Source organism: Salvelinus namaycush, chromosome 23 (assembly GCF_016432855.1).
Source record: "Salvelinus namaycush isolate Seneca chromosome 23, SaNama_1.0, whole genome shotgun sequence".
NCBI lineage: Eukaryota > Metazoa > Chordata > Actinopteri > Salmoniformes > Salmonidae > Salvelinus > Salvelinus namaycush.
This window is the reverse complement of record NC_052329.1, coordinates 26,711,959-26,739,787: the sequence shown is the minus strand read 5'-3', so window position 1 is coordinate 26,739,787 and position 27,829 is coordinate 26,711,959. Positions and strand designations below refer to the sequence as shown.

At 45.8% G+C, this 27,829-nt stretch overlaps 1 pseudogene; it reads right to left on the bottom strand.

Annotated features, from left to right (window-relative positions):
- Positions 1–27,829, bottom strand: part of LOC120018583 — a 300,249-nt pseudogene that overhangs the window by 216,718 nt on the left and 55,702 nt on the right.

The window sequence follows — 27,829 nt, the reverse complement described above, 5'->3', positions numbered from 1 at the left end:
GGGGATGGAGCTTACCATGGCGGGGGTGTCGGGCAGGGCTTACCTTGGCGGGGGTGTGTATCCAGATGGCTGCGTTGAACAGGATGTGGTCACAGAGCTGTTTGAGGAGTGGTGCTCCATGGGTTAACCCATCCAGGTACTTAGCGAAGGACAGGAACTGTTCCAGGACAGCACGTGTGATGTGGACCCTGGAGGACTGGAGGCACAGGGAATGGTCAGACCACTGGATACTCAATCAATCAATCAACCAAGTCAACCAATCAATCAATCAATAATATAATAAGCCAACCATAGAGTTGAATAGAGGGTTCACTTGCCTGTTTTAGCATGGGCAGTGCCATCGAGGAATTTCACCATTTTGAAGTAATCAACTGGGATGTATAGACATTTCACCAAAAAAGCAAAGTTTGAGAGCATTTGACTGAGCATCCAAGAGTCTTTCTGTTATTATTGTTGTCTGTCAAAATGTCTCCTGACCAGGTACAGGTAGTCTCTCCTAATATTCTAGCTGTGGTATAAACAGATCTAAACCAGATGGTAGGATGGTGTGAGTGTGGGAGAGTTGGCAGCGGGAGGGAGAGGAGAGAGAGAGAGACAGAGACAGAGAGAGAGGGATAAAGTGCTTCCCCCGTCTGGCCCCTGTTACAGCCACCTGTTCCTGGCCCTGAGATCTGGGCTCTGCTGGACTCTGATGGATAGATGTCAGGATGCTACATGACAGTCTGTCTGCGTCCAAAGAGGCCCCATAGGGCTCTGGTCAAAATAAGTACACTATGTTGGGAATAGGATGCCATTTTGGCCACAGCCTGACAGCGGCTGGCTGGGGAAGCAGTGAGACTACATACCCTTCAAAACACAAAGTGGATTCTTCTTCCAAATCTCTTCCTCACCTCCGTGCCTCTCTGCTCTGTTCTTTTATCTGTAGTTTGATCTTATCAGTCCGAGGGCTACTGGGCTCCATGTTTCAAACAGCATTACAGAGTCCGTCTGACTGGCTGATGCCCTGTTGTGTCCCTGTCTGTTTCAGAACCATGGATCTAATTCTGGTCCTTTTCTGATATCCTTTGACTGAGAGTGAGGAGCAAAGAGGCTTTTGAACTACAGAGTATTAAGGGACATTGGTTGAAAGATATCAATCTATAAATAACTGTCATCAGCTGTTGCCTGGCACACCATAGAAAGTAAGAACGGGTCAACTTAAAATGCACTCTACTCCCTATATAGTGCACTACCTTTTGACCAGAGCTCTATTAGGCCAAACCAAACCCTGTAGATTTGGTCAAATGTAGTGCACTATATGGGGAATAGCGTGCCATTTGAGGTACAAGGTATGATGTATTGATTTAATTGATTGATTTTGATTGATTGATTGAAATGATTGGATCATTAAAAACCCATATAGACACAACATCAAAGCAAAGCAGTACATACATTCAAAACTATGGAAGATGACAAAGAGCCTTATCTCCAGTGTGCTTTATGGTTTAGGTTAGAGTTTCTACCTTCTCCAGCAGAAACCCGATTACAAGGAATCCTTTCCCTCCCAGCATCTGTTCCTGCATCGCCACCGAGCTCTTCAACAGGTCAACGAGGAACACCAGGAGGGTGGCACTGGAACACACATACACACAGGTTTATAAGGATATGGACACACATCAGGAGGTGTGAAGGAGTGCTAACATAAAAAGCCAAATGTGTCAAAATGTAGATAAATTGCTCCTCTACTGTGCAATACCATCATTATATCATACACTATGGTGGTCCTGGGGCGTCTGTGTCTCAGTAGTGTAGATTCTCCTTTACCATCTCCAGGTGAACCTTGTTCCTCTGATATCCTACCAGTCAGGTAGTCGAAAGGGAAAATTATATAAGGCAGCAGCAGAATTGGAGAGGCAGAGAGACAGACAGAGGATAGGCTAATTCAAGGTCATCTTCTGAGGAAGTCAGCAATCAACTAGAGACTGTATATCCTAACCCCCCAGCTCCCAGCCTCATCTCCTAGCCCCAGACTCATCTCCTAGGCCCAGACTCCTCTCCTGGCCCCAGCCTTCTCTCCTTGCCCCAGCTCCCTGCCTCATGTCCTAGCCCCAGACTCGTCTCCTAGCCCCTGCTCCCAGCCTCATCTCCTAGCCCCAGCCTTATCTCCTATCCCTAGCGCCCAGCCTCATCTCCTAGCCCCAGCCTTCTCTCCTAGCTCCAGTCTCAGCCTCATCTCCTAGCCCCAGCCTTCTCTCCTACCCCCAGCCTTCTCTCCTAGCCCCAGCCTTCTCTCCTAGCTCCAGCCTCAGCCTCATCTCCTAGCCACAGCCTTCTCTCCTACCCCCAGCCTTCTCTCCTAGCTCCAGCCTTCTCTCCTAGCTCCAGCCTCAGCCTCATCTCCTAGCCCCAGCCTTCTCTCCTACCCCCAGCCTTCTCTCCTAGCCCTAGCCCCAGCCTCATCTCCTAGACCCAGCCTTCTCTCCTAGCCCCAGCCTAGTCTCCTAGCCCCTGCTCCAAACCTCATATTGTAGCCCCAGCCCATCTCCTAGTCCTTTTATCAGTCTCTAATCCCAAAGACATGGTGTCCTCTGAGAAGAAGTGGAGGGGCTGTTTACTGCTGCATTGGGGTCAGTTACTGTCTTCGTAGTGGGTCCCTCAGTTAAAGCCTGTCCTGGCAGAGTGACTGTGTCTTGGCAGTATGACAGAGGCTCTCTCTGACACTCGCTAATCCGCTTTCCTCCCATCCTCCAGAGGGACTCTCTCCAGGCCCAGACAAATCACAAGGACACAGTGATGAGCACACAGCTCTGCAGGACAAGAGCCAGTGTAGTGGGGAGAGATGATGACCTTCTTAGACTATGGATACAGACTACGTCTGCAACTGGCTGGCGCCAGCACACCGTGTTGTCAATCATGATTAATGGCATTAATTCAATTCAACAGGCTTTATTGGCATGGGAAACATATGTTTGCATTGCCAAAGCAAGTGAAATAGATAATAAACAAAAGTGAAATAAACAATAAAAAATGAACAGTAAACATTACACTCACAGAAGTTTCAAAGGAATAGAGACATTTCAAATGTCATATTATGTCTATATACAGTGTTGTAACAATGTGCAAATGGTTAAAGTACAAAAGGGGAAATAAAAAACATAAATATGGGTTGTATTTACAATGGTGTTTGTTCTTCATTGGTTGCCCTTTTCTTGTGGCAACAGTTCACAAATCTTGTTGCTGTTATGGCACACTGTGGAATTTCACCCAACAGACATGTGAGTTTATCAAAATTGGACTTCGAATTCTTTGTGGGTCTGTGTAATCTGATGGAAATACTGTATGTGTCTCTAATATGGTCATACATTTGGCAGGAGGTTCGGAAGTGAAGCTCAGTGTCCACCTCATTTTGTGGGTAGTGTGCACACACTGTCTTCTCTTGGTGCGGCAGGTAGCCTAGTGGTTAGAGCATTGGGCCAGTAACTGGAATGTTGCTGGATTGAATCCCTGATCTGACAAGGTAAAAATCTGTCGTTCTGCCCCTAAGCAAGGCAGTTAACCCCCGGGCGCCGAAGACATGGATGTCAATTAAGGCAGCCCCCCGCACCTTTCTGATTCAGAGAAAACACATTTCAGTTGAATACATTCATTTGGACAACTCACTAGGTATCCCTCTTAAGAGCCAGGTCTGCCTATGGCGGCTTCTCTCAATAGCAAGGCTATGCTCAATGAGTCTGTACATAGTCAAAGCTTTCCTTAATTTTTGGGTTCAGTCACAGTGGTCAGGTATTCTGCCACTATGTACTCACTGTTTAGGGCCAAATAGCATTCCATGTTGCTCTGTTTTATTGGTAAATTCTTTCCAAAGTATCAAGTAATTATATTTTTGTCATGTTTTGGTTGGGTCTAATTGTGTTTCTGTCCTGGGGCTCTGTGGGGTCTGTTTATGTTTGTGAACAGAGCCCCAAGAACAGCTTGCTAAAGGGGACTCTTCTCTAAGTTAATCTGTCTGTATGTGATGGCTTTGTTATGGAAGGTTTGGGAATTGCTTCCTTTTAGGTGGTTGTAGAATCACTTTTTCCACAATTTGTTATGTTACAGCCTTATTCTAAAATTGATTAAATCGTTTTTTCCCTCATCAATCAACACACAATACCCCATAATGACAAAGCAAAAACAGGTTTGGAGAAATTTTTGCAAATGTATGACACTACTATGTATGACACTTGGCACACCTGTATTTGGGGAGTTTCTCCCAATCTTCTCTGCAGATCCTCTCAAGCTCTATCAGGTTGGATGGGGAGCGTTGCTGCACAGCTATTTTCAGGTTTCTCCAGAGATGTTCAATCGGGTTCAAGTCCGGGATCTGGCTGGGACACTCAAAGACATTCAGAGATTTGTCCCGAAGCCACTCCTGCATTATTTTGGCTGTGTGCTTAGGGTTGTTGTCCAGATGGAAGGTGAACCTTCGCCCCAGTCTGAGCTCCTGAGGGCTCTGGGGCAGGTTTTCATCAAGGATCTCTCTGTACTTTGCTCCGTTCATCTTTCCCTCGATCCTGACTAGTCTCCCAGTCCCTGCTGCTGAAAAACATCCCCACCGCATGATGCTGCCACCACCATGCGTCACCGTAGGGATGGTATTAGCCAGGTGATGAGCGGTGTCTGGTTTCCTCCAGACGTGACGCTTGGCATTCAGGCCAAAGATTTCAATCTTGGTTTCATCATTTTTTTTTACATTTTAGTCATTTAGCAGACGCTCTTATCCAGAGCGACTTACAGTAGAGTGCATACATTTTATTAAATTTTTACATACTGAGACAAGGATATCCCTACCGGCCAAACCCTCCCTAACCCGGACGACGCTATGCCAATTGTGCGTCGCCCCACGGACCTCCCGGTTGCGGCCGGCTGCGACAGAGCCTGGGCGCGAACCCAGAGACTCTGGTGGCGCAGCTAGCACTGCGATGCAGTGCCCTAGACCACTGCGCCACCCGGGAGGTGGCGCATCAGACCAGAGAATCTTGTTTCTCATGGTCTGAGAGTGCTTTAGGCACCTTTTGGCAAACTCCAAGTGGGCTGTCATGTGCCTTTTACTGAGGAGTGGCTTCCGTCTGGCCACTCTACCATAAATGCCTGATTGGTTGAGTGATGCAGAGATGGTTGTCCTGGAAAGTTCTCCTATCTCCACAGAAGAACTCTGGACCTCTGTCAGAGTGACCACTGGGTTCTTGGTCACCTCCCTGACCAAGGCCCCTCTCCCCCGATTGCTCAGTTTGGCCAGGCGGCCAGCTCTAGGAAGAGTCTTGGTGGTTCCGCACTTCTTCAATGATGGAGGCCACTGTGTTCTTGGGGACCTTCAATGCTGCCAAAAAAATGTGATACCCTTTTCAAGATCTGTACCTCGACACAATCCTGTCTCAGAGTTCTACGGACAATTCCTTCGAGCTACATTTGCAAACATTTCTAAAAACCTGTTTTCACTTTGTCATTATGGGGTATTGTGTGTAGATTGATCTGGAATTATTTTTATTCAATCCATTTTAGAATAAGCCTGTGGAAAAAGTGAAAGGGTCTGAATACTTTCCAAATGCACTGTATATGTTGAAGAGGGTGGGGCTCAAGCTGCATCCCTGTCTCACCCCACAGCCCTCTGGAAAGAAATGTGTCTGTTTTTTGCTAATTTTAACTGCACACTTGTTGTTTGTGTACATGGATTTTATAATGTTGTATGTTTTACCCCCAACACCGATTTTCATCAATTTGTATAGCAGACCCTCATGGCAAATTGAGTCAAAAGCTTTTTTTAAATTGCCTTTGTTTTGGTTTGTTTGTTAGTCTATTAGGGTGTGCAGGGTGAATACGTGGTCTGTCGTATGGTAATTTGGTAAAAAGCTCATTTGACATTTGCTCAGTACATTGTTTTCACTGAGGAAATCTGCTATTAATGATAATGCAGAGGATTTTCCCAAGGTTGCTGTTGACGCATATCCCCCGGCAGTTATTGGGGTCAAATTTGTCTCCACTTTTATGTATTGGGGTGATTAGTTCTTGGTTCCAAATATTGGGAAAGATGCCAGAGCTGAGGATGATGTTAAAGAGTTTAAGTATAGCCAATTGGAATTTGTGGTCTGTATATCTTATCATTTCCTTTCGGATACCATCAACACCACAGGACTTTTTGGTTTGGAGGGTTTGTATTTTGTTCTGTAGTTTATTCAATCTAGAGAAATAACCATGTTTTACCATTTCAAAGAGTGAGGTACATCCTTGCTCGCACCTTCAACCCTGGGCAGGACATTCCCATGAAGTACAGGAGAAGCGATGAAAGCGATTAAAATTGGACCTGACCTTGTATTATTATCATGTTTGGAGAGCTCAAAGAGTTGAACAGTTTGATATGTCTTGTTGTACTGTACATGTTCTGATTTAATGTATTTTCAGAAAGACTGGTCAGAATTGTATGATTGACTGATCGCTTATCAGATAAAAGGGAAAAGGGAGGGGGATACCTAGTCAGTTGCCCAACTGAACGCCTTCAACTGAAATGTGTTTTCCACATTTAACCCAACCCCTCTGAATCAGAGAAGTGCAGGGTGCTGCCTTAATCGACATCCACGTCTTCGGCGCCCAGGGAAAGGTGGGTTAACTGCCTTGCTCAGGGGCAGAACGACAGATTTTTACCTTGTCAGCTCTTGGATTCGACCCAGCAACCTTTCGGTTACTGGGCAGCTTCCTGGTGCCCTGTCGTTACACTAACATTTACGAGTTTGATAATTAGATTAGAATCCGGTTGTGATGTTCTTCCTTTTGTTTTCCCCCAGAAAAGTGCAAAGAAATGTTAATTTATGTGATTTTCTGTTTTACCAAGGATCAAAGATCGGAGTCTCTTTTGGTTCATCGAGGCCTTGTTTGCAAGCTCAATGTGTGTACAGGCACACATTAGACTTTTTCCCTCAGAGGTTATTCTAAAAGACTCATATAAGCGCGTAAGTCTTATTTGTAAGACATTTACCCTTTTTTATTCTGTATAATGTATTTCATGTATACTGTAATTGAGTGTTAATTCATTAGTCACTAATACATCTGTTAGTTGATTTGAGTAAATGCATTCCTCATTTATAGAGTAACTGTTTGATTTAATTTACGTTCACAATTTAGTAGGACAATCTGGAAATCTTAAATTTACAGAGTTAATTGTAGAGTTAATCACACATCACATATCATATGTTTGGGTCCTAACTTTGCATCCCTGCGTTAAGGTTAAGTCATCAGTTAGTTTAGTGGTAGACTCACTGGAATAGGCAGTCACTCAGAGTTCACTAGCTGGCTTGGCTGGGCTGGTATGGGATGGAACACTACCCATCAGGCTTAACCCAGGGCAGGGCTGGGACTACACTACCCAGTAGGCTTAGCCCTGGCTGCACCAGATAGAGGGCCAGAGGCAGAGCAGAGCCTGACTCAGAGCTGCTGTGTGTGTTTCTCCCCAGTGTGGTCTCTGTCACTGAGCTAAATCAGGATTATGGCTGAGCTCTGATTGGAACAGGGCTCATTGGAGCGCTCTGATAAGGACAACACTGGACCTTCAGGACAAGGATCAGCAAGACGGGGTAAATTAGAAAGTTCATTCTCAACATTCTCATAGTAGAAGACTCAGACACTTACTTGAAGATGTCAGAAACTTCATGCACTCACCAGACGGTAGTCTCCAGCTGGGTCTCATGGTGCTGGTAGTTGTGCTGGGCATTGGGTTGATGGTAGTCCAGCTGGGAGAAGAGAGGGAACAGCACCTGGATCCCTCCTATTGAGTGGATGGCACTGTGGATGGAGTGGGTCACTATGGCCTTCACATCCTACCAGGGAACAATACAGTGTTAGTTTACTGTAACTTAATTAGACGTATATACAGTAATAAGGACATGGGGTGAGACGAACCTGTTTTATAAGGACATGGGGTGAGACTTACAGTTACCGGTCAAATATATTGGCACCCTTGCACGATTCACTATTTCTTGTAAAATTTGTTGAAATTGAAAAAACTTTTCGATAAAAATTATATCATTTTTAAAAAGAGAAAACAGATAATTGTGCTCCATTGCACTAAATTGTAAAGTGCAAGGGTGCCAATATATTTGACAGCATCTGTACCTGGATAAGGACATGTAGTGAAACTAACCTGTAGCATGAGGGCGTGGGGTGAGTGGACGAAGATGGAGGCGTTCTCCTTGGGTGATGACTCCAGGCAGAGCTGGGCGTCTGTAGCCTTGGCGTTGTAGGTGAAGGAGATGGAGCTGGCCAGCTTCCCATCATACAGGACCTGCTTATGGTGCTCCGCCAGGTGGATGTCACTCTCCGACTTAAACTTAAACGTACTCTACAGAGAGGGGAGGAATAGAGAGACAGACAGAGAGAGGGATAGAGGGAGAGAGACCGAGAGAGGGAGAAGAGAAAGAGAGATGGGAGAAAGGCAGAGAGAGATAGGGACAGACGGAGAAGTGAGAAGTGATAAGGTATTGTATCATGACTCATTCTTCTACTAAACTGGAGGTGCCATCCATACCTCAGCAGCAGTAGCAGTAGTGTCATATTTATATATTAATGGAACATGTTGCTGATCGATAACAGAGTCACTCAGTCTTAATGTAACCAATCCATTAAGGATGGCAGGTGAGAGAGGAGCTCAATTAATCAATCAATGCATCGTCAATTGGTATGTTATTAATCAGTAAATCAGGAAAGTCCTCTCAATGGAGGAGTGAATAATGAATGAACGGCCACAAACATAGAGGAGTGATGAGAGGCGAGACACATCCCTCTTCTAGCTACAGACATGATGATTCAGATGGAGAGAGATGAGGCCTACACTGAAATAGATGAGACGTACACTGAACTGAAATAGTGGAGCTTCTCTCTCATGAAGAGATGTAGATAGCTGAGATAACAAGCAGAGTATACACTGTACCAGGCTCAGTAGACCAGACACACACTGGGGCTATTATGATCCCATATCCGCTAGTTAACAACCTCCTGGGGCCTGGTAGAGTAAGGCTCAGTCTGCAGGCCTCTACAGCCAGCTTCTCTCTGTCAACTCCACTATTACATGCAGACAGGACATACTAATAAAACCCAGCAACAACGGAAGTGGGTGTCATCTATACCCTGTTAGACTGCCCTGTCTGTCGGTGTCTCCTATTCCCTGTTAGACTGCCCTGTCTGTTGGTGTCTCCTATTCCCTGTTAGACTGCCCTGTCTGTCGGTGTCTTCTGACAGACTGAATGAGACAGGCTATGACTAACTATGGTCCCAACCTACACTGGATCAACGACAGACACAGCGTTCAAGTATGTCTGGGTCTGTTCAACAGTCCAAACCATAGTTTCAGAGGCAGCCAGGGAACAAAACACTGTGCATTCAGTCTATACAGTGTTAGAACACATGACACATGCAAACAAAGCACTTTGGATAGAGACACCAGGTAGCAGGGAACTGTGGCAAGCAGCATTGATTTCACAGATTGATATGTGTAGCTGACGTTGTGCATGTACCATTAAAGTTATTCATATCCTGAGCTAACCTATCAGCAACCTAATTCAGTCAGCCCAGTACATACCTTATAGCCCGCTCCCAGCTGATGAATGGCAAATATCTGAGCTGGGTTGAGAGCCTCAGAGAACACATAGATGGCCCCCAGCTGACCACAGAATACCCTGTTAGCATCAGCTGTCTCTGACGAACCCAGGAAGCACTTATCATAACTCTGTAGAGGGAGAGGAGAGGGTCAGTACACGAGCACACAGAGCAGGGGGTTTATCATAGGTCTGTAGCGGGAGAGGGAGGAGAGAGAGAGAGAGAGAGAGAGAGAGAGAGAGAGAGAGAGAGAGAGAGAGAGAGAGAGAGAGAGAGAGAGAGAGAGAGGAGACAGAGAGAGGGGAGAGGAGAGGATCAGGGTTGTACAGGGACACAGAGAGAGAAAAATAGGGTTCATCATAGCTCTGTAAAATGATACAAAGAAGGATATATATATAACGTTCAAACATAAACCACAATGACCAAACTTTCTCTCTATATATGGCTCTGGGAAATGGTTAGGGCCATTATACGGACACTGAGACAGAGATGAGAGGATAGGGTCATGTCTTCTAAATCCTCCAGCAGACTCAGAGAGGTTACAACATCATCCAAACTTCAAAGACAGCTGAGCATCAGAGCAATTAACAGACAAAAAAACTGATGACAGCTTTTGAATGGGCAAATAGGATAATTATGAGAGTGCATGATTTACAGGGCCTCTAATAGATTGCCACTCAGAGAAAAAGGAAGGCTGGCAGACACTTAGGTCTGCATTCCAAATGGCACCCTATTCTGTATGTAGTGCACTACCTTTGACCATAGCCCATAGTGTGTGTGTTTGCCCTTATAAACATGTACGTGTAGCCCCTGCCGTGTGTTATAATAATATCCACTACACACACCCCATCCATCCCTAACACTGTAGATTGCACCATCCCTAACTCTGTAGATAGCACCATCCCTAACTCTGTAGATAGCACCATCCCTAACTCTGTAGATAACACCATCCCTAACTCTGTAGATAGCACCATCCCTAACTCTGTAGATAGCACCATCCCTAACTCTGTAGATAGCACCATCCCTAACTCTGTAGATAGCACCATCCCTAACTCTGTAGATAGCACCATCCCTAACTCTGTAGATAGCACCATCCTAACTCTGTAGATAGCACCATCCCTAACACTGTAGATAGCACCATCCCTAACTATGTAGATAGCACCATCCCTAACTCTGTAGATAGCACCATCCCTAACTCTGTAGATAGCACCATCCCTAACTCTGTAGATAGCACCATCATAACTCTGTAGATAGCACCATCCTAACTCTGTAGATAGCACCATCCCTAACTCTGTAGATAGCACCATCCCTAACTCTGTAGATAGCACCATCCCTAACTCTGTAGATAGCACCATCCCTAACTCTGTAGATAGCACCATCCCTAACTCTGTAGATAGCACCATCCCTAACTCTGTAGATAGCACCATCCCTAACTCTGTAGATAGCACCATCCCTAACTCTGTAGATAGCACCATCCCTAACACTGTAGATAGCACCATCCTTAACTCTGTAGATAGCACCATCCCTAACTCTGTAGATAGCACCATCCCTAACTCTGTAGATAGCACCATCCTTAACTCTGTAGATAGCACCATCCTTAACTCTGTAGATAGCACCATCCTTAACTCTGTAGATAGCACCATCCTAACTCTGTAGATAGCACCATCCCTAACTCTGTAGATAGCACCATCCCTAACTCTGTAGATAGCACCATCCCTAACTCTGTAGATAGCACCATCCCTAACTCTGTAGATAGCACCATCCCTAACTCTGTAGATAGCACCATCCTAACTCTGTAGATAGCACCATCCCTAACTCTGTAGATAGCACCATCCCTAACTCTGTAGATAGCACCATCCCTAACTCTGTAGATAGCACCATCCTTAACTCTGTAGATAGCACCATCCCTAACTCTGTAGATAGCACCATCCTAACTCTGTAGATAGCACCATCCCTAACTCTGTAGATAGCACCATCCCTAACTCTGTAGATAGCACCATCCCTAACTCTGTAGATAGCACCATCCCTAACTCTGTAGATAGCACCATCCTAACTCTGTAGATAGCACCATCCCTAACTCTGTAGATAGCACCATCCCTAACTCTGTAGATAGCACCATCCTAACTCTGTAGATAGCACCATCCCTAACTCTGTAAATAGCACCATCCCTAACTCTGTAGATAGCACCATCCCTAACTCTGTAGATAGCACCATCCCTAACTCTGTAGATAGCACCATCCTTAACTCTGTAGATAGCACCATCCTAACTCTGTAGATAGCACCATCCCTAACTCTGTAGATAGCACCATCCCTAACTCTGTAGATAGCACCATCCCTAACTCTGTAGATAGCACCATCCCTAACTCTGTAGATAGCACCATCCCTAACTCTGTAGATAGCACCATCCCTAACTCTGTAGATAGCACCATCCCTAACTCTGTAGATAGCACCATCCCTAACTCTGTAGATAGCACCATCCTAACTCTGTAGATAGCACCATCCTTAACTCTGTAGATAGCACCATCCTAACTCTGTAGATAGCACCATCCCTAACTCTGTAGATAGCACCATCCTAACTCTGTAGATAGCACCATCCTAACTCTGTAGATAGCACCATCCCTAACTCTGTAGATAGCACCATCCCTAACTCTGTAGATAGCACCATCCCTAACTCTGTAGATAGCACCATCCCTAACTCTGTAGATAGCACCATCCCTAACTCTGTAGATAGCACCATCCTAACTCTGTAGATAGCACCATCCTTAACTCTGTAGATAGCACCATCCTAACTCTGTAGATAGCACCATCCCTAACTCTGTAGATAGCACCATCCTTAACTCTGCAGATAACAGCCTTCATCTTTCTCCTACATTACATGAAGCTATTCTCTCAATTTGTCATCCTCCCTTCCTGTCTCTTCTTCTACGGCCTTCCTCTCTTCAAACATCTCCCTGATAAATGGTTATTCAAATGGGAGCTTTGAAAAATGCAGCTCTGCTCCCAAGAGTAAACTCTGTCACAGCGCTGAAACTCAATGAGCGCCACAGAGGATTTTTGCATCTCTGGTATGTGCCCCAAATGGCACCCTATTCCCTATATAGTGCACTACTTTTGACCAGAGCCCCAGGCTCTGATGATTTCAAACTGTGGCATATGATCAAATGCTGTACTTGCAGCCACAAACATTACATACACAAACACCACAACCACAAACATCCCAACCATCACAACCACAAATATCACAGACACAACCATCACAACCACAAACATCCCAACCATCACAACCACAAATATCACAGACACAACCATCACAACCACACATATCACAGACACAACCATCACAACCACACATATCACAGACACAACCATCACAACCACACATAACACAGACACAACCATCACAACCACAAATATCACAGACACAACCATCACAACCACAAACATCCCAACCATCACAACCACAAATATCACAGACACAACCATCACAACCACACATATCACAGACACAACCACACATATCACAGACACAACCATCACAACCACAAATATCACAGACACAACCATCACAACCACACATATCACAGACACAACCACACATATCACAGACACAACCATCACAACCACAAATATCACAGACACAACCATCACAACCACACATATCACAGACACAACCATCACAACCACACATAACACAGACACAACCATCACAACCACAAATATCACAGACACAACCATCACAACCACAAACATCCCAACCATCACAACCACAAATATCACAGACACAACCATCACAACCACACATATCACAGACACAACCACACATATCACAGACACAACCATCACAACCACAAATATCACAGACACAACCATCACAACCACAAACATCCCAACCATCACAACCACAAATATCACAGACACAACCATCACAACCACACATATCACAGACACAACCATCACAACCACACATATCACAGACACAACCATCACAACCACACATATCACAGACACAACCATCACAACCACAAACATCCCAACCATCACAACCACAAATATCAGACACAACCATCACAACCACACATATCACAGACACAACCATCACAACCACACATATCACAGACACAACCATCACAACCACACATATCACAGACACAACCATCACAACCACAAATATCACAGACACAACCATCACAACCACAAATATCACAGACACAACCATCACAACCACACATATCACAGACACAACCATCACAACCACACATATCACAGACACAACCATCACAACCACAAATATCACAGACACAACCATCACAACCACACATATCACAGACACAACCATCACAACCACAAATATCACAGACACAATCATCACAACCACACATATCACAAACACAACCATCACAACCACAAATATCACAGACACAACCATCACAACCACAAATATCACAGACACAACCATCACAACCACAAATATCACAGACACAACCATCACAACCACAAATATCACAGACACAACCATCACAACCACAAATATCACAAACACAACCATCAAAACCACAAATATCACAGACACAACCATCACAACCACACATATTACTACCACCACGGCTGTGTTCAGTGGGGATGAAAACAGGGGAAAACGGAGTGAAACAGATTATAATTCCACTTGTCCAATAAGAAATGTTTCAAAACTGTTCAAAATGTGCCTCTGTGCCGTACTGAACACGACCTTGTAGAGGTCACAACAGGAATAAGCAGTGACAGGAGAGTCAGTCAATCAATCAAGCATCAATCAACCAATCAATCAGCAATGAGGAGCATTCTCACATCGCTGGTGTTGACGTGCCAGGCCATGTCGCCATAGGAGACCAGCTGACCGTTGACGTAGCAACGGATCTCACTGTTCCTCCAGCGGTTGTAGATATGGACGATGCTGATCATGTACCACTGAAACACAGAGAGGAGAGAGGGTTAGAGAGAGAGAGTGAGAGAGAGAGTGAGAGAGTGAGAGAGTGAGAGAGAGAGTGAGAGAGTGAGTGAGTGAGTGAGTGAGTGAGTGAGTGAGTGAGTGAGTGAGTGAGTGAGTGAGTGAGTGAGTGAGTGAGTGAGTGAGTGAGTGAGTGAGTGAGTGAGTGAGTGAGTGAGTGAGTGAGTGAGTGAGTGAGTGAGTGAGTGAGCATGCAGTTCCACACATAATAACACTAGAAACTACAACCCATTCAATCCCACTGTATGAACAGGGTTTTAAACGCAGCCTATTGTGTTTGCATTGCAGTCACCCAGATCACCTAGAGACCAAATAGGATCATGTGATTCAGTAGCTCTGACCTCATACATATTGCAGAGACAATGGCAGTATTACACAGACCTACTGCATAGCATAGATAACACAGTATTCCAGACCATATGGTTATCCATACATTCTGCATAGCATAGATAACACAGTATTCCAGACCATACGGTTATCCATACATTCTGCATAGCATAGATAACACAGTATTCCAGACCATACGGTTATCCATACATTCTGCATAGAATAGATAACACAGTATTCCAGACCATATGGTTATCCATACATTCTGCATAGCATAGATAACACAGTATTCCAGACCATATGGTTATCCATACATTCTGCATAGCATAGATAACACAGTATTCCAGACCATACGGTTATCCATACATTCTGCATAGCATAGATAACACAGTATTCCAGACCATATGGTTATCCATACATTCTGTATAGCATAGATAACACAGTATTCCAGACCATACGGTTATCCATACATTCTGCATAGCATAGATAACACAGTATTCCAGACCATATGGTTATCCATACATTCTGCATAGCATAGATAACACAGTATTCCAGACCATATGGTTATCCATACATTCTGCATAGCATAGATAACACAGTATTCCAGACCATACGGTTATCCATACATTCTGCATAGCATAGATAACACAGTATTCCAGACCATATGGTTATCCATACATTCTGTATAGCATAGATAACACAGTATTCCAGACCATACGGTTATCCATACATTCTGCATAGCATAGATAACACAGTATTCCAGACCATATGGTTATCCATACATTCTGCATAGCATAGATAACACAGTATTCCAGACCATATGGTTATCCATACATTCTGCATAGCATAGATAACACAGTATTCCAGACCATACGGTTATCCATACATTCTGCATAGCATAGATAACACAGTATTCCAGACCATATGGTTATCCATACATTCTGTATAGCATAGATAACACAGTATTCCAGACCATACGGTTATCCATACATTCTGCAGAGCATAGATAACACAGTATTCCAGACCATACGGTTATCCATACATTCTGCATAGCATAGATAACACAGTATTCCAGACCATAGAGTTATCCACAAGGTGGTTCGCTGATACATTCGAAAATCTAACCTGTACACGGATCATCTCAATGTAGGGCTTTAGATGAAGCAGTTACAGCTGCAACCCTCACTATGTTGATCTACTGCAGATCAACAGGATGTAAACACATCATCAACATGACTACGGCAGAGTGGATCAGATTACTCCAGTTGACGATTAAGAGGCAATGCCCTCTTTAAGATCACTTTGAATCACCAGGAAAGCAGATCATTGATTTGAGGATATCTTTAGATCAAAGTCTGCCCTCTACTTTAATGATCACTGATGACTTCACTAATAGAAACGTTGACCTGGTGCAGAGAGGAGCGGACGAGAGGGGGAACTTATTTCCTTACATAGTGTTGCACTATGTACAGAATAGGGTGCCATGTCAGACACATCATTGTTACTGACAGCTGTTTAACCGAAGGCTGTAAATGACTGAGAGCAGCCTTGAACCAGCATGTTATCTCTACTGGGAGAGAGGCAGGTAGGGTGTCAGACATCCCAAGCTACATTACCATTCCTCTCTACACTCTCATCTCATCTCACGGCACAGCCAGCTGTTCCTGTGAGGAGGTCCCTGTGAGAGTGTTAAACAGAACAGGTTATGATGTTCTCTCCCTGGTCTGTTGAGACTGGAGACACTGTCAGCTACTGGCTAGGCTTGTTTTGGAGTGGTTTGTTGTGACAGATGTTTGTCTATCCTAACAACTGCGCTGCATTTTCTGTCCCTGATGATCTGTTAATAAAGTCAAACTGCTCACATTGTATATGATCTATTATGACATGTACTGAACCAACACAGCAGAATTCAGTACTCCATATACAACATGCCTTTCCCAAACCACAGGTATACTAGGTTTGCTGTAAAGATCTTCTAAAGTTGTAGGAAGACGCTGTCACTGTTATATGCCAGAGGCTGTATGCATCAAGCATCTCCGTGCTGATTTAGGATTGATTAAACTTTTAGATCAAAATGAATTAGAGTACATGGATTCTAGATCAGCACCGATCTTAGATCAGCTCTCCTACTTGGAGGCTGCGTTTACACAGGCAGCCCAATTCAGGTCTTTTGCCAATGATTTGCAAATCTGATGCCGATCGGATCTTTTCCTTAATGTGTAAACAGCACAAAACTAAATGGAATCTCATCTTTTGACATCCAATTTATACTTGGATCCCATTCTTGATACAAACACGATCCTCCATATGCGACCTCTGTCTGGACAGTCAGATCAGATAACATTTTTCTCTGAAGGGTTATTGAAGGGTTACTTGCTGAACCATGACCACCACCCCAAAATTTTTATTTTTTTATTTCACCTTTATTTAACCAGGTAGGCCAGTTGAGAACAAGTTCATATAACTCTCTTTCTTTCTCTCTCTAGGAGGACCTGAGCCCTAGGACCATGCCTCAGGACTACCTGGCATGATGACTCCTTGCTGTCCCCAGTCCACCTGGCCGTGCTGCTGCTCCAGTTTCAACTGTTCTGCCTGCGGCTATGGAACCCTGACCTGTTCACCGGACGTGCTACCTGTCCCAGACCTGCTGTTTTCAACTCTCTAGAGACAGCAGGAGCGGTAGAGATACTCTTAATGATCGGCTATGAAAAGCCAACTGGCATTTACTCCTGAGGTGCTGACTTGCTGACCATGCTGGTCATTTATGAACATTTGAACATCTTGGCCATGTTCTGTTATAATCTCCACCCAGCACAGCCAGAAGAGGACTGGCCACCCCTCATAGCCTGGTTCCTCTCAAGGTTTCTTCCTAGGTTTTGGCCTTTCTAGGGAGTTTTTCCTAGCCACCGTGCTTCTACACCTGCATTGCTTGCTGTTTGGGGTTTTAGGCTGGGTTTCTGTACAGCACTTTGAGATATCAGCTGATGTAAGAAGGGCTATATAAATACATTTGATTTGATTTGATTTGCAACTGCGACCTGGCCAAGATAAAGCAAAGCAGTTTGACACATTTAAAGGAACAGTAACAGGAAATGAGCATTGCCTCTATGTGCTACTTCAGAGGCTACATCAGTGTGAATGCGCAAATCTGATATGGGTCACATTGAGTGTGGACAGTCAGAAAAAAAGATTGGATACAGAAAGAAAATCTGATTTGGACAGGGTGGCTGTGTAAACACAGCCTAAAACACTTAATACATATAACTACAGAGATAATTAAGGGATTTTCCTGATAGTACTCATATGGCAACAGGCTGGTGGTCAGGCCTCATCCATAACATTCTGACAAGATCAACATAGTTCTATAGAGCAGCAGACTGATGATCCTATTCTATCAGCCGCACCTCAACACACCATCACTCACATATGGGACCTGCACACTGCTGCATAAGCCCTCTACTGATCATCAGCTATGTGACTTGTGGGCTGGTGTAAGCACACTGACCATTGATCACTGATCACTACCAGGGTAACAGATGAAACCTGGTCACCCTTGTAGTCTCCACTTGCACGGCCGAACTGCTAGCGTTTCGTTAGCGCAAGTGTCTAAGAACCTTTCAGCAGGGCAGTCGCGTGTGTTTGCAAGGCACAGGTCCTGGGTTCTGGTATCGGTTTGAAATGGTACAATTAAACAAGCACAGTGACGTCCGCCAAAGCATCTCTTACCTTCCTAGGTTGAAAGTCATATTTGACACAGTGCTGGAAGCCTTTGCCTTTAGACTTCAGCGATGTCACGATCAGACAGTTGCCCACGAAATGTGCAGAGTAGCCGATTCCTTTACTGGTGCGAAAGCTGCAAAAGAAACAGTATCAAAATTACGAGGTGCGAACATTACATTTCTAATTTCAGATTGTCTCTCTCGATTTGATGTTTCACATTGTAGATAATCAGGAAAAATAATGCCTTTCTCTCACTGAGGAATGATTATCTTGTATCTATCAGGTTTATGTCAACCAAACACTATCCACACCAGAAGGATAATGATAGTAACTATTGTGTCTGTTTCTGACAAATTAATTCACTTTCCACTCTGGTCATCCCTCTCTTTACCTCGCACTCTCTCCACCACTCCCTCTCATTCTCTGCCACTCCCGCTCTCATTCTCCCAGGCTGTTCCTCTCCGCTCCTCTCCTCTCCTTTTCATCTCCTCCCTCCTCTCCCATCCCAATGTTCCTCTCAGTCCTCTACTTCCCCTCCTCTCCTCCTCTTTAAGGACTCCTCTCCCTATCTATCTGGAGTAGTGGTAGATAAACTCTCCTCTTGAGGCTATTGATCTCTTTGTTAATTACCCACAATCCTCCACCAGACACGGGCTGTGGTGGCCAGACATTAGAGTCTACATTAATAGTCATTACTGTTGTACCTCCTCCTTACAGCCCAAATACCCTTTCTCTGTACCTCCCTCTACAGCCTGCTTCTGATCCCAGCCTGTATACACACACACACACACACACACACACACACACACACACACACACACACACACACACACACACACACACACACACACACACACACACACACACACACACACACACACACACACACACACACACACACACACACACACACACACACACAAAAGCTTGTACCAGTCTCCACAGTTCGGACCTGGGCTGGTTTTAATCACTCTAATCAGGACTCATTCGTCCTTTAGCCATTATACTGCACTACATCATCAGGAGGAATGAGTCCTCAGACAGAGCTGCTTATGAACTTGAAACCTTGAAAAGTGAATGAAATGAAAAACAACTTGTGGTCATAATCTGCTTACAGATTTAGAGGGAAGGTCAGAGGTCAAACACTAGAGTTACTGGTTCCCCACAGGTCAGACATCAAACACTAGAGTTACTGGTTCCCCACAGGTCAGACATCAAACACTAGAGTTACTGGTTCCCCACAGGTCAGACGTCAAACACTAGAGTTACTGGTTCCCCACAGGTCAGACGTCAAACACTAGAGTTACTGGTTCCCAAAAGGTCAGACATCAAACACTAGAGTTACTGGGTCCCCACAGGTCAGACGTCAAACACTAGAGTTACTGGGTCCCCACAGGTCAGACGTCAAACACTAGAGTTACTGGTTCCCCACAGGTCAGACGTCAAACACTAGAGTTATTGGTTCCCAAAAGGTCAGACATCAAACAATAGAGTTACTGGGTCCCCACAGGTCAGACGTCAAACACTAGAGTTACTGGGTCCCCACAGGTCAGATGTCAAACACTAGAGTTACTGGGTCCCCACAGGTCAGACGTCAAACACTAGAGTTACTGGGTCCCCACAGGTCAGACATCAAACACTAGAGTTACTGGGTCCCCACAGGGCACACGTCAGTTCAACGTCTAGTTTTGATTTGAACATGAAAATAAAAAAGGTTAACAAGTTGGGTGAAAAAAATATGAAATTCCCTTATGTTAATGTTTTTTGCAAATCCAATCAGTTTTTTATGTTAGAAAACTGTCACGACTTCCGCCGAAGTCGGCTCCTCTCCTTGTTCGGGCGGCGTTCGGCGGTCGACGTCACCGGTCTTCTAGCCATCGCCGCTCCACTTTTCATTGTTCCATGTGTTTTGTCTTGATTCCCCGCACACCTGGTTTACATTCCCTAATCACACTACATATATATTCCCTCTGTTCCCCCCATGTCTTTGTGTGGGATTGTTTTGTTACGTGTTTTGTGTGACGCGCCAGGCTGGTTTTTCCCCGGGTACCGTGTTTAACCCGAAGTATGTTTAATTGTTAAACATTTGCATCATTGTGGCTGTTGTCGCGCTTTTCACTTTTGCCATTGGCTGGAGGTTTTTTGACGCAGTTGCGTCCGTCTGTTGTTGCTTCTGCCAAATAAAGTGTGCGCCTGATCACAACTCTCTGCTCTCCTGCACCTGACTTCTATACCAGTAGCGCACAACCTAACAGAATCCCACACCCGACCATGGAGTCAGCAGGAGCAGGTACCCCGGTCCGAGGGGTCGAGGAGCGCGTCCGAGAACACTCGGCGATGCTGCAACATCTCGGCGCCACGAAGATTGCGTTGTCCAGACCATGGATTGCTGGGAGAGACAGGGAGTTACCACTACCCGTCCCCCCTGTATCCGGTGCCAGTGGGATGCGTCTCTCCCTTCCCAGGGAGTATGATGGGACGGCAGCACGGTGCCAGGGGTACTTATTACAGCTGGACCTATACCTGGCCACCGTTCACGCAGCTCCCTCGGGAAGGGAGAGGGTGTCCGCCCTCATCTCGTGCCTTTCGGGGAGAGCTCTGGAGTGGGCAAACGCCGTGTGGGGAGAAGGAGATGCGGCGTTGGACCACTTCGAGGAGTTCAACGTCTCTTCCACCTGAGGCAGGGGACGAGGAGCTCCCAGGAGTTCGCCCTGGAATTTCAAACCTTGGCCGCCGGAGCAGGATGGAACGACAGGGCCCTCTTCGACCACTACCGATGCAGCCTGCGCGAGGATGTCCGTCGGGAGTTGGCCTGCAGGGATGCCACCATCACCTTTGACTAGCTGGTGGATCTGTCCATTCGGTTGGATAACCTGCTGGTCACCCGCAGACGTTCAGAGAGGGCTCTATCGGTTCCCGCTTCCAGCACCCCCGCTCCGGTGCCAATGGAGCTGGGAGGGGCTGCGCATAGGGAGGCCGGAAGAGGGGCCTTCACGTGCACCATCTGTGGCCGCAGAGGGCACACTGCCGGTCGGTGCCGGGTTGGTGCCTCTGGGAGTCAAGGCAGCAGGCAGGGCTCTCTGGCGTCACCCCAGGTGAGTCTGCACCACTTTCATCCAGAGCCCTCTGTTGTTCACCTGTTTGTGCATGTTTTTTTTTCCTGAGTTTTCCCCGCATTCCCAGCATAAGGCTCTCGTCGATGCAAGCGCGGCTGTGAATTTTATCGACAGAGCATTCGCCCTTAGTTTAGGGATCCCCATTGTTCCTGTGGTAGACCCTTCCCGGTACACGCTCTGGATAGTCGACCATTAGGGTCCGGGTTAATTAGGGAAGCCACCATCTCCCTGGGCATGGTGACGCAGGGGGGTCACGAGGAGAGAATCAGTCTCTTCCTCATGGACTCTCCTGCGTTTCCCATGGTACTAGGCCTTCCCTGGTTAGCTCGTCATGACCCCACTATTTCATAGCAAAGGAGGGCTCTCACGGGGCGGTCGCGAGAGTGCTCGGGGAGGTGTGTGGGGGTTTCCGTTGGTGCTACCACGGTGGAAAGTCCAGACCAGGTCTCCACCGTGCGCAGCCCCCCCCGAATATGCCGATTTGGCTCTCGCCTTCTCCAAAAAGAAGGCGACTCAATTACCCTCCCATCGACGGGGGGATTGTGCGATACATCTCCTGGTAGACGCCGCACTTCCCAGGAGTCATGTGTATCCCCTGTCACAAGCGAAGACGGCGGCTATGGAGACATATGTCTCAGAATCCTGCGTCAGGGGTACATTCGGTCCTCCACTTCACCCGCCTCCTCAAGTTTCTTTTTTGTAAAGAAGAAGGAGGGAGGTATGCGCCTGTGTATTGACTATCGAGGTCTTAATCAAATCACAGTGAGGTACAGTTACCCGCTACCTCTCATCGCCACGGCGATTGAGTCAATGCACGGGGCGCGCTTCTTCACTAAACTGGATCTCAGGAGCACTTACAACCTGGTGCGTATCCGGGAGGGAGACAAGTGGAAGACGGCGTTCAGTACCACCTCAGGGCATTATGAGTACCTCGTCATGCCGTACGGGTTGATGAATGCTCCATCAGTCTTCCAATCCTTTGTAGACGAGATTTTCAGGGACCTGCATGGGCAGGGTGTAGTGGTGTATATCGATGACATTCTGATATACTCTGCTACACGCAGAGTGTCCCTGGTGCGCAGGGTGCTTGGACGACTGTTGGAGCATGACCTGTACGCCAAGGCTGAGAAATGCCTGTTCTTTCAGCAGGTCGTCTCCTTCCTAGGGTATCGCATTTCCACCTCAGGGGTGGAGATGGAGAGTGACCGCATTTCAGCCGTGCGTAATTGGCCGACTCCCACCACGGTAAAGGAGGTGCAGCGGTTTTTAGGGTTTGCCAATTACTACCAGAGATTTATCGGGGGTTTTGGCCAGGTGGCTGCTCCCATTACCTCACTGCTGAAGGGGGGTCCTGTACGTTTGCAGTGGTCGGCTGAGACGGACAGGGCTTTTGGGCACCTATGGGCTCTGTTTACCTCGGCTCCCGTGCTGGCCCATCTGGATCTCTCTTAGGCGTTCATAGTGGAGGTGGACGCATCCGAGGCTGGGATAGGAGCCGTACTCTCTCAGTGCTGGGGCACGCCACCGAAGCTCCGCCCCTGTGCTTTCTTCTCGAAGAAGCTCAGCCCGGCGGAGCGGAACTATGATGTGGGGGACCGGGAGCTGTTGGCTGTGGTTAGGGCCCGTTTTTTACCCGTTTTGTGTTCACCCTGTCCTACAGACCAGGTTCCCAAAATGTGAAGGCAGAGGCACTGTCCCGGGTGTATGACACAGAGGAGCGGCCCATGGATCAGACTCCCATATTCCTGGCCTCCTGCCTGGTAGCGCCGGTCTTGTGGGAGCTGGATGCGGACATTGAGCAGGCGTTACGTACAGAGCCTGCTCCCCTCCAGTGTCCCGTCGGGACACTGTACGTTCCATCTGCTGTCCGTGACCAGTTGATCTATTGGGCCCACACGTCACCCTCCTCTGGTCATCCGGGGATCGGTCGGACGGTGCGCTGTCTGAGTGGGAAGTACTGTTGGCCTACCTTGGCAAAGGACGTGAGGGTTTATGTTTTCTTCTGCTCGGCTTGCGCCCAGTGTAATGCTCCTAGACACCTACCCAGAGGGAAGCTACATCCCTTACCCGTTCCACAACGGCTTTGGTCACACCTGTCGTGGATTTTCTGACCGATCTTCCTCTCTCACAGGGAAACACCACGATCCTGGTTGTCTCCTCCCTCTGCCTGGTCTCCCTACGGCCCTACAGACTGCGGAGGCCTTGTTTACACACGTCTTCCGGCACTACGGGGTGCCTGAGGATATAGTGTCTGATCGAGGTCCCCAGTTCACTTCGAGAGTCTGGAGGGCGTTCATGGAACGTCTGGGGGTCTCGATCAGCCTTACCTCAGGTGTTCACCCCAAGAGTAATGGGCAGGTGGAGAGAGTGAACCAGAATGTGGGCAGGTTTCTGCGGTAGAGATATGGTTTATATGTACTACTCACCAGTAAAGATATGGTTTATATGTACTACTCACTAGTAGAGATATGGTTTATATGTACTACTCACCAGTAAAGTTATGGTTTATATGTACTACTCACTAGTAGAGATATGGTTTATATGTACTACTCACCAGTAAAGATATGGTTTATATGTACTACTCACTAGTAGAGATATGGTTTATATGTACTACTCACCAGTAAAGATATGGTTTGTATGTACTACTCACTAGTAGAGATATGGTTTGTATGTACTACTCACCAGTAAAGATATGGTTTATATGTACTACTCACCAGTAAAGATATGGTTTGTATGTACTACTCACTAGTAGAGATATGGTTTGTATGTACTACTCACCAGTAAAGATATGGTTTGTATGTACTACTCACCAGTAGAGATATGGTTTGTATGTACTACTCACCAGTAGAGATATGGTTTATATGTACTACTCACCAGTAGAGATATGGTTTATATGTACTACTCACCAGTAGAGATATGGTTTATATGTACTACTCACCAGTAGAGATATGGTTTATATGTACTACTCACCAGTAGAGATATGGTTTATATGTACTACTCACCAGTAGAGATATGGTTTATATGTACTACTCACCAGTAGAGATATGGTTTATATGTACTACTCACCAGTAGAGATATGGTTTATATGTACTACTCACCAGTAGAGATATGGTTTATATGTACGACTCACCAGTAGAGATATGGTTTATATGTACTACTCACCAGTAGAGATATGGTTTATATGTACTACTCACTAGTAGAGATATGGTTTGTATGTACTACTCACCAGTAAAGATATGGTTTATATGTACTACTCACTAGTAGAGATATGGTTTATATGTACTACTCACCAGTAAAGATATGGTTTATATGTACTACTCACTAGTAGAGATATGGTTTGTATGTACTACTCACCAGTAAAGATATGGTTTATATGTACTACTCACCAGTAAAGATATGGTTTGTATGTACTACTCACCAGTAAAGATATGGTTTATATGTACTACTCACTAGTAGAGATATGGTTTATATGTACTACTCACCAGTAAAGATATGGTTTATATGTACTACTCACTAGTAGAGATATGGTTTGTATGTACTACTCACCAGTAAAGATATGGTTTATATGTACTACTCACCAGTAGAGATATGGTTTATATGTACTACTCACCAGTAGAGATATGGTTTATATGTACTACTCACTAGTAGAGATATGGTTTGTATGTACTACTCACCAGTAAAGATATGGTTTATATGTACTACTCACTAGTAGAGATATGGTTTGTATGTACTACTCACCAGTAAAGATATGGTTTATATGTACTACTCACCAGTAAAGATATGGTTTGTATGTACTACTCACCAGTAGAGATATGGTTTATATGTACTACTCACCAGTAGAGATATGGTTTGTATGTACTACTCACCAGTAGAGATATGGTTTATATGTACTACTCACCAGTAGAGATATGGTTTATATGTACTACTCACCAGTAAAGATATGGTTTATATGTACTACTCACTAGTAGAGATATGGTTTGTATGTACTACTCACCAGTAAAGATATGGTTTATATGTACTACTCACCAGTAGAGATATGGTTTATATGTACTACTCACCAGTAGAGATATGGTTTATATGTACTACTCACTAGTAGAGATATGGTTTGTATGTACTACTCACTAGTAAAGATATGGTTTATATGTACTACTCACCAGTAAAGATATGGTTTATATGTACTACTCACTAGTAGAGATATGGTTTGTATGTACTACTCACCAGTAAAGATATGGTTTATATGTACTACTCACCAGTAAAGATATGGTTTGTATGTACTACTCACCAGTAGAGATATGGTTTATATGTACTACTCACCAGTAGAGATATGGTTTGTATGTACTACTCACCAGTAGAGATATGGTTTATATGTACTACTCACCAGTAGAGATATGGTTTATATGTACTACTCACCAGTAAATATATAGTTTATATGTACTACTCACCAGTAGAGATATGGTTTATATGTACTACTCACCAGTAGAGCTATGGTTTATATGTACTACTCACCAGTAGAGCTATGGTTTATATGTAATGAGTTCTGTTCAAGTCAACTCGCCCCCCACCAGCTGGAGAGGAAGGGAGGGAGGAGATGGAGGGGAGGGAGAGTGAGGGAGGGAGGGGAGAGGAGGAATGGAGGGTAAGGGACAAGAGAGAGGGGGTATGAGATTAACAGGCATGATTGCCAGTTCAGTAAGAGAGAGGAGGCTTTTTCCCTCTAAGAGACTGTGATTGTATTATAAAAGGGTATTGGAGTTGTAATGTAAAATCCAATGCTGGATGGAAAGTGGAGGGGAAGGGGCATACTGTACCGATCACCCAACAATCAATATTTATATTCTTGAAGGTCAACAGGCAATTAATTGGCCGACTAGTAGCACGTGATACATACAGAGAACACACTGTACAGAGGCTCCATCTTGATTGGTGGGCATGGAGAAAGACATAAAATAGGGTCAGAAACCCTCCAGGTAACAGAAGTAACAGAAGAAAAAAATGGAAAAAAATAACTAATAGCAGATCTAGCAAAAGAGAGAGAGCGCGGAAAAACGTGAAGAAAGAAAAAGTGTGAGAGAGAAAGAGGGTGAGAGAGGGGGGGGGGAGTAATGAGCAATCTGATGTGGTTCAATGGCCAAGCTGTTCAGACAACTGATTCCTATATAGCAGAGTTTACAGAAACAACCTCCTGCTAAATGTAGACCGTGTTCACACTGTTGCACACTGAACAGACTACCTGGGTTCAACAGACTGCACAGGTCCTCTCTCCTTTCCCCTCCTATTCCTACCCCACCATCTCCTCTGCTTCCCCTCTCCTTTCCTCCCTTCTCCTCTCCCTCCCTTCATCTCTTCTCTCTCGTCTCCTCTCCTCCTCTCTCCTCTGCCTCCCATCTCCTCTCCTCTTCTTCTATCCTCTCCTCTCTCTTCTGCCCTCCTCTCCCCATCCTCTCCTCTCCCCATCTCTCCTCTCCCATCCTCTCTCTCCCCATCCTCTCTCCTCTCCCAATCTCTCCCTCTCCCATTCCTCCTCTCCCCATCCTCTCCTCTCCCCATCCTCTCCTCTCCCCATCCCCTCCTCTCCCCATCCTCTCCCCATCCTCTCCTTTCCTCTCCCCATCCCTCCTCTCCCCATCCCTCCTCTCCCTAATCCTCCTCTCCCCATCCCTCATCTCCCATCCTCTCCTCTCCCCATCCCCTCCTCTCCCCATCCTCTCCCCATCCATCCTCTCCCCATCCTCTCCTCTCCCCAATCCTCTCCTCATCTCCTCTCCTCTCCCCAATCCTCCTCTCCCCATCCTCTCCTCTCTCCCATCCATCCTCTCCCATCCTCTCCTCTCCCCATCCTCTCCTCTCCCCAACTCCTCTCCCCATCCCTCCTCTCCCCATCCTCTCCTCTCCCCATCCTCTCCTCTCCCCATCCCTCCTCTCCCCATCCTCTCCTCTCCCCAATCCTCTCCTCTACCCATCCTCTCCTCTCCCACCCCTCCTCTCCCCATCCTCTCCTCATCCCTCCTCTCCCACATCCCTCCTCTCCCCATCCTCTCTTCTCCCCATCTCCTCCTCTCCCCGCCCTCTCCTCCTCTCCTCT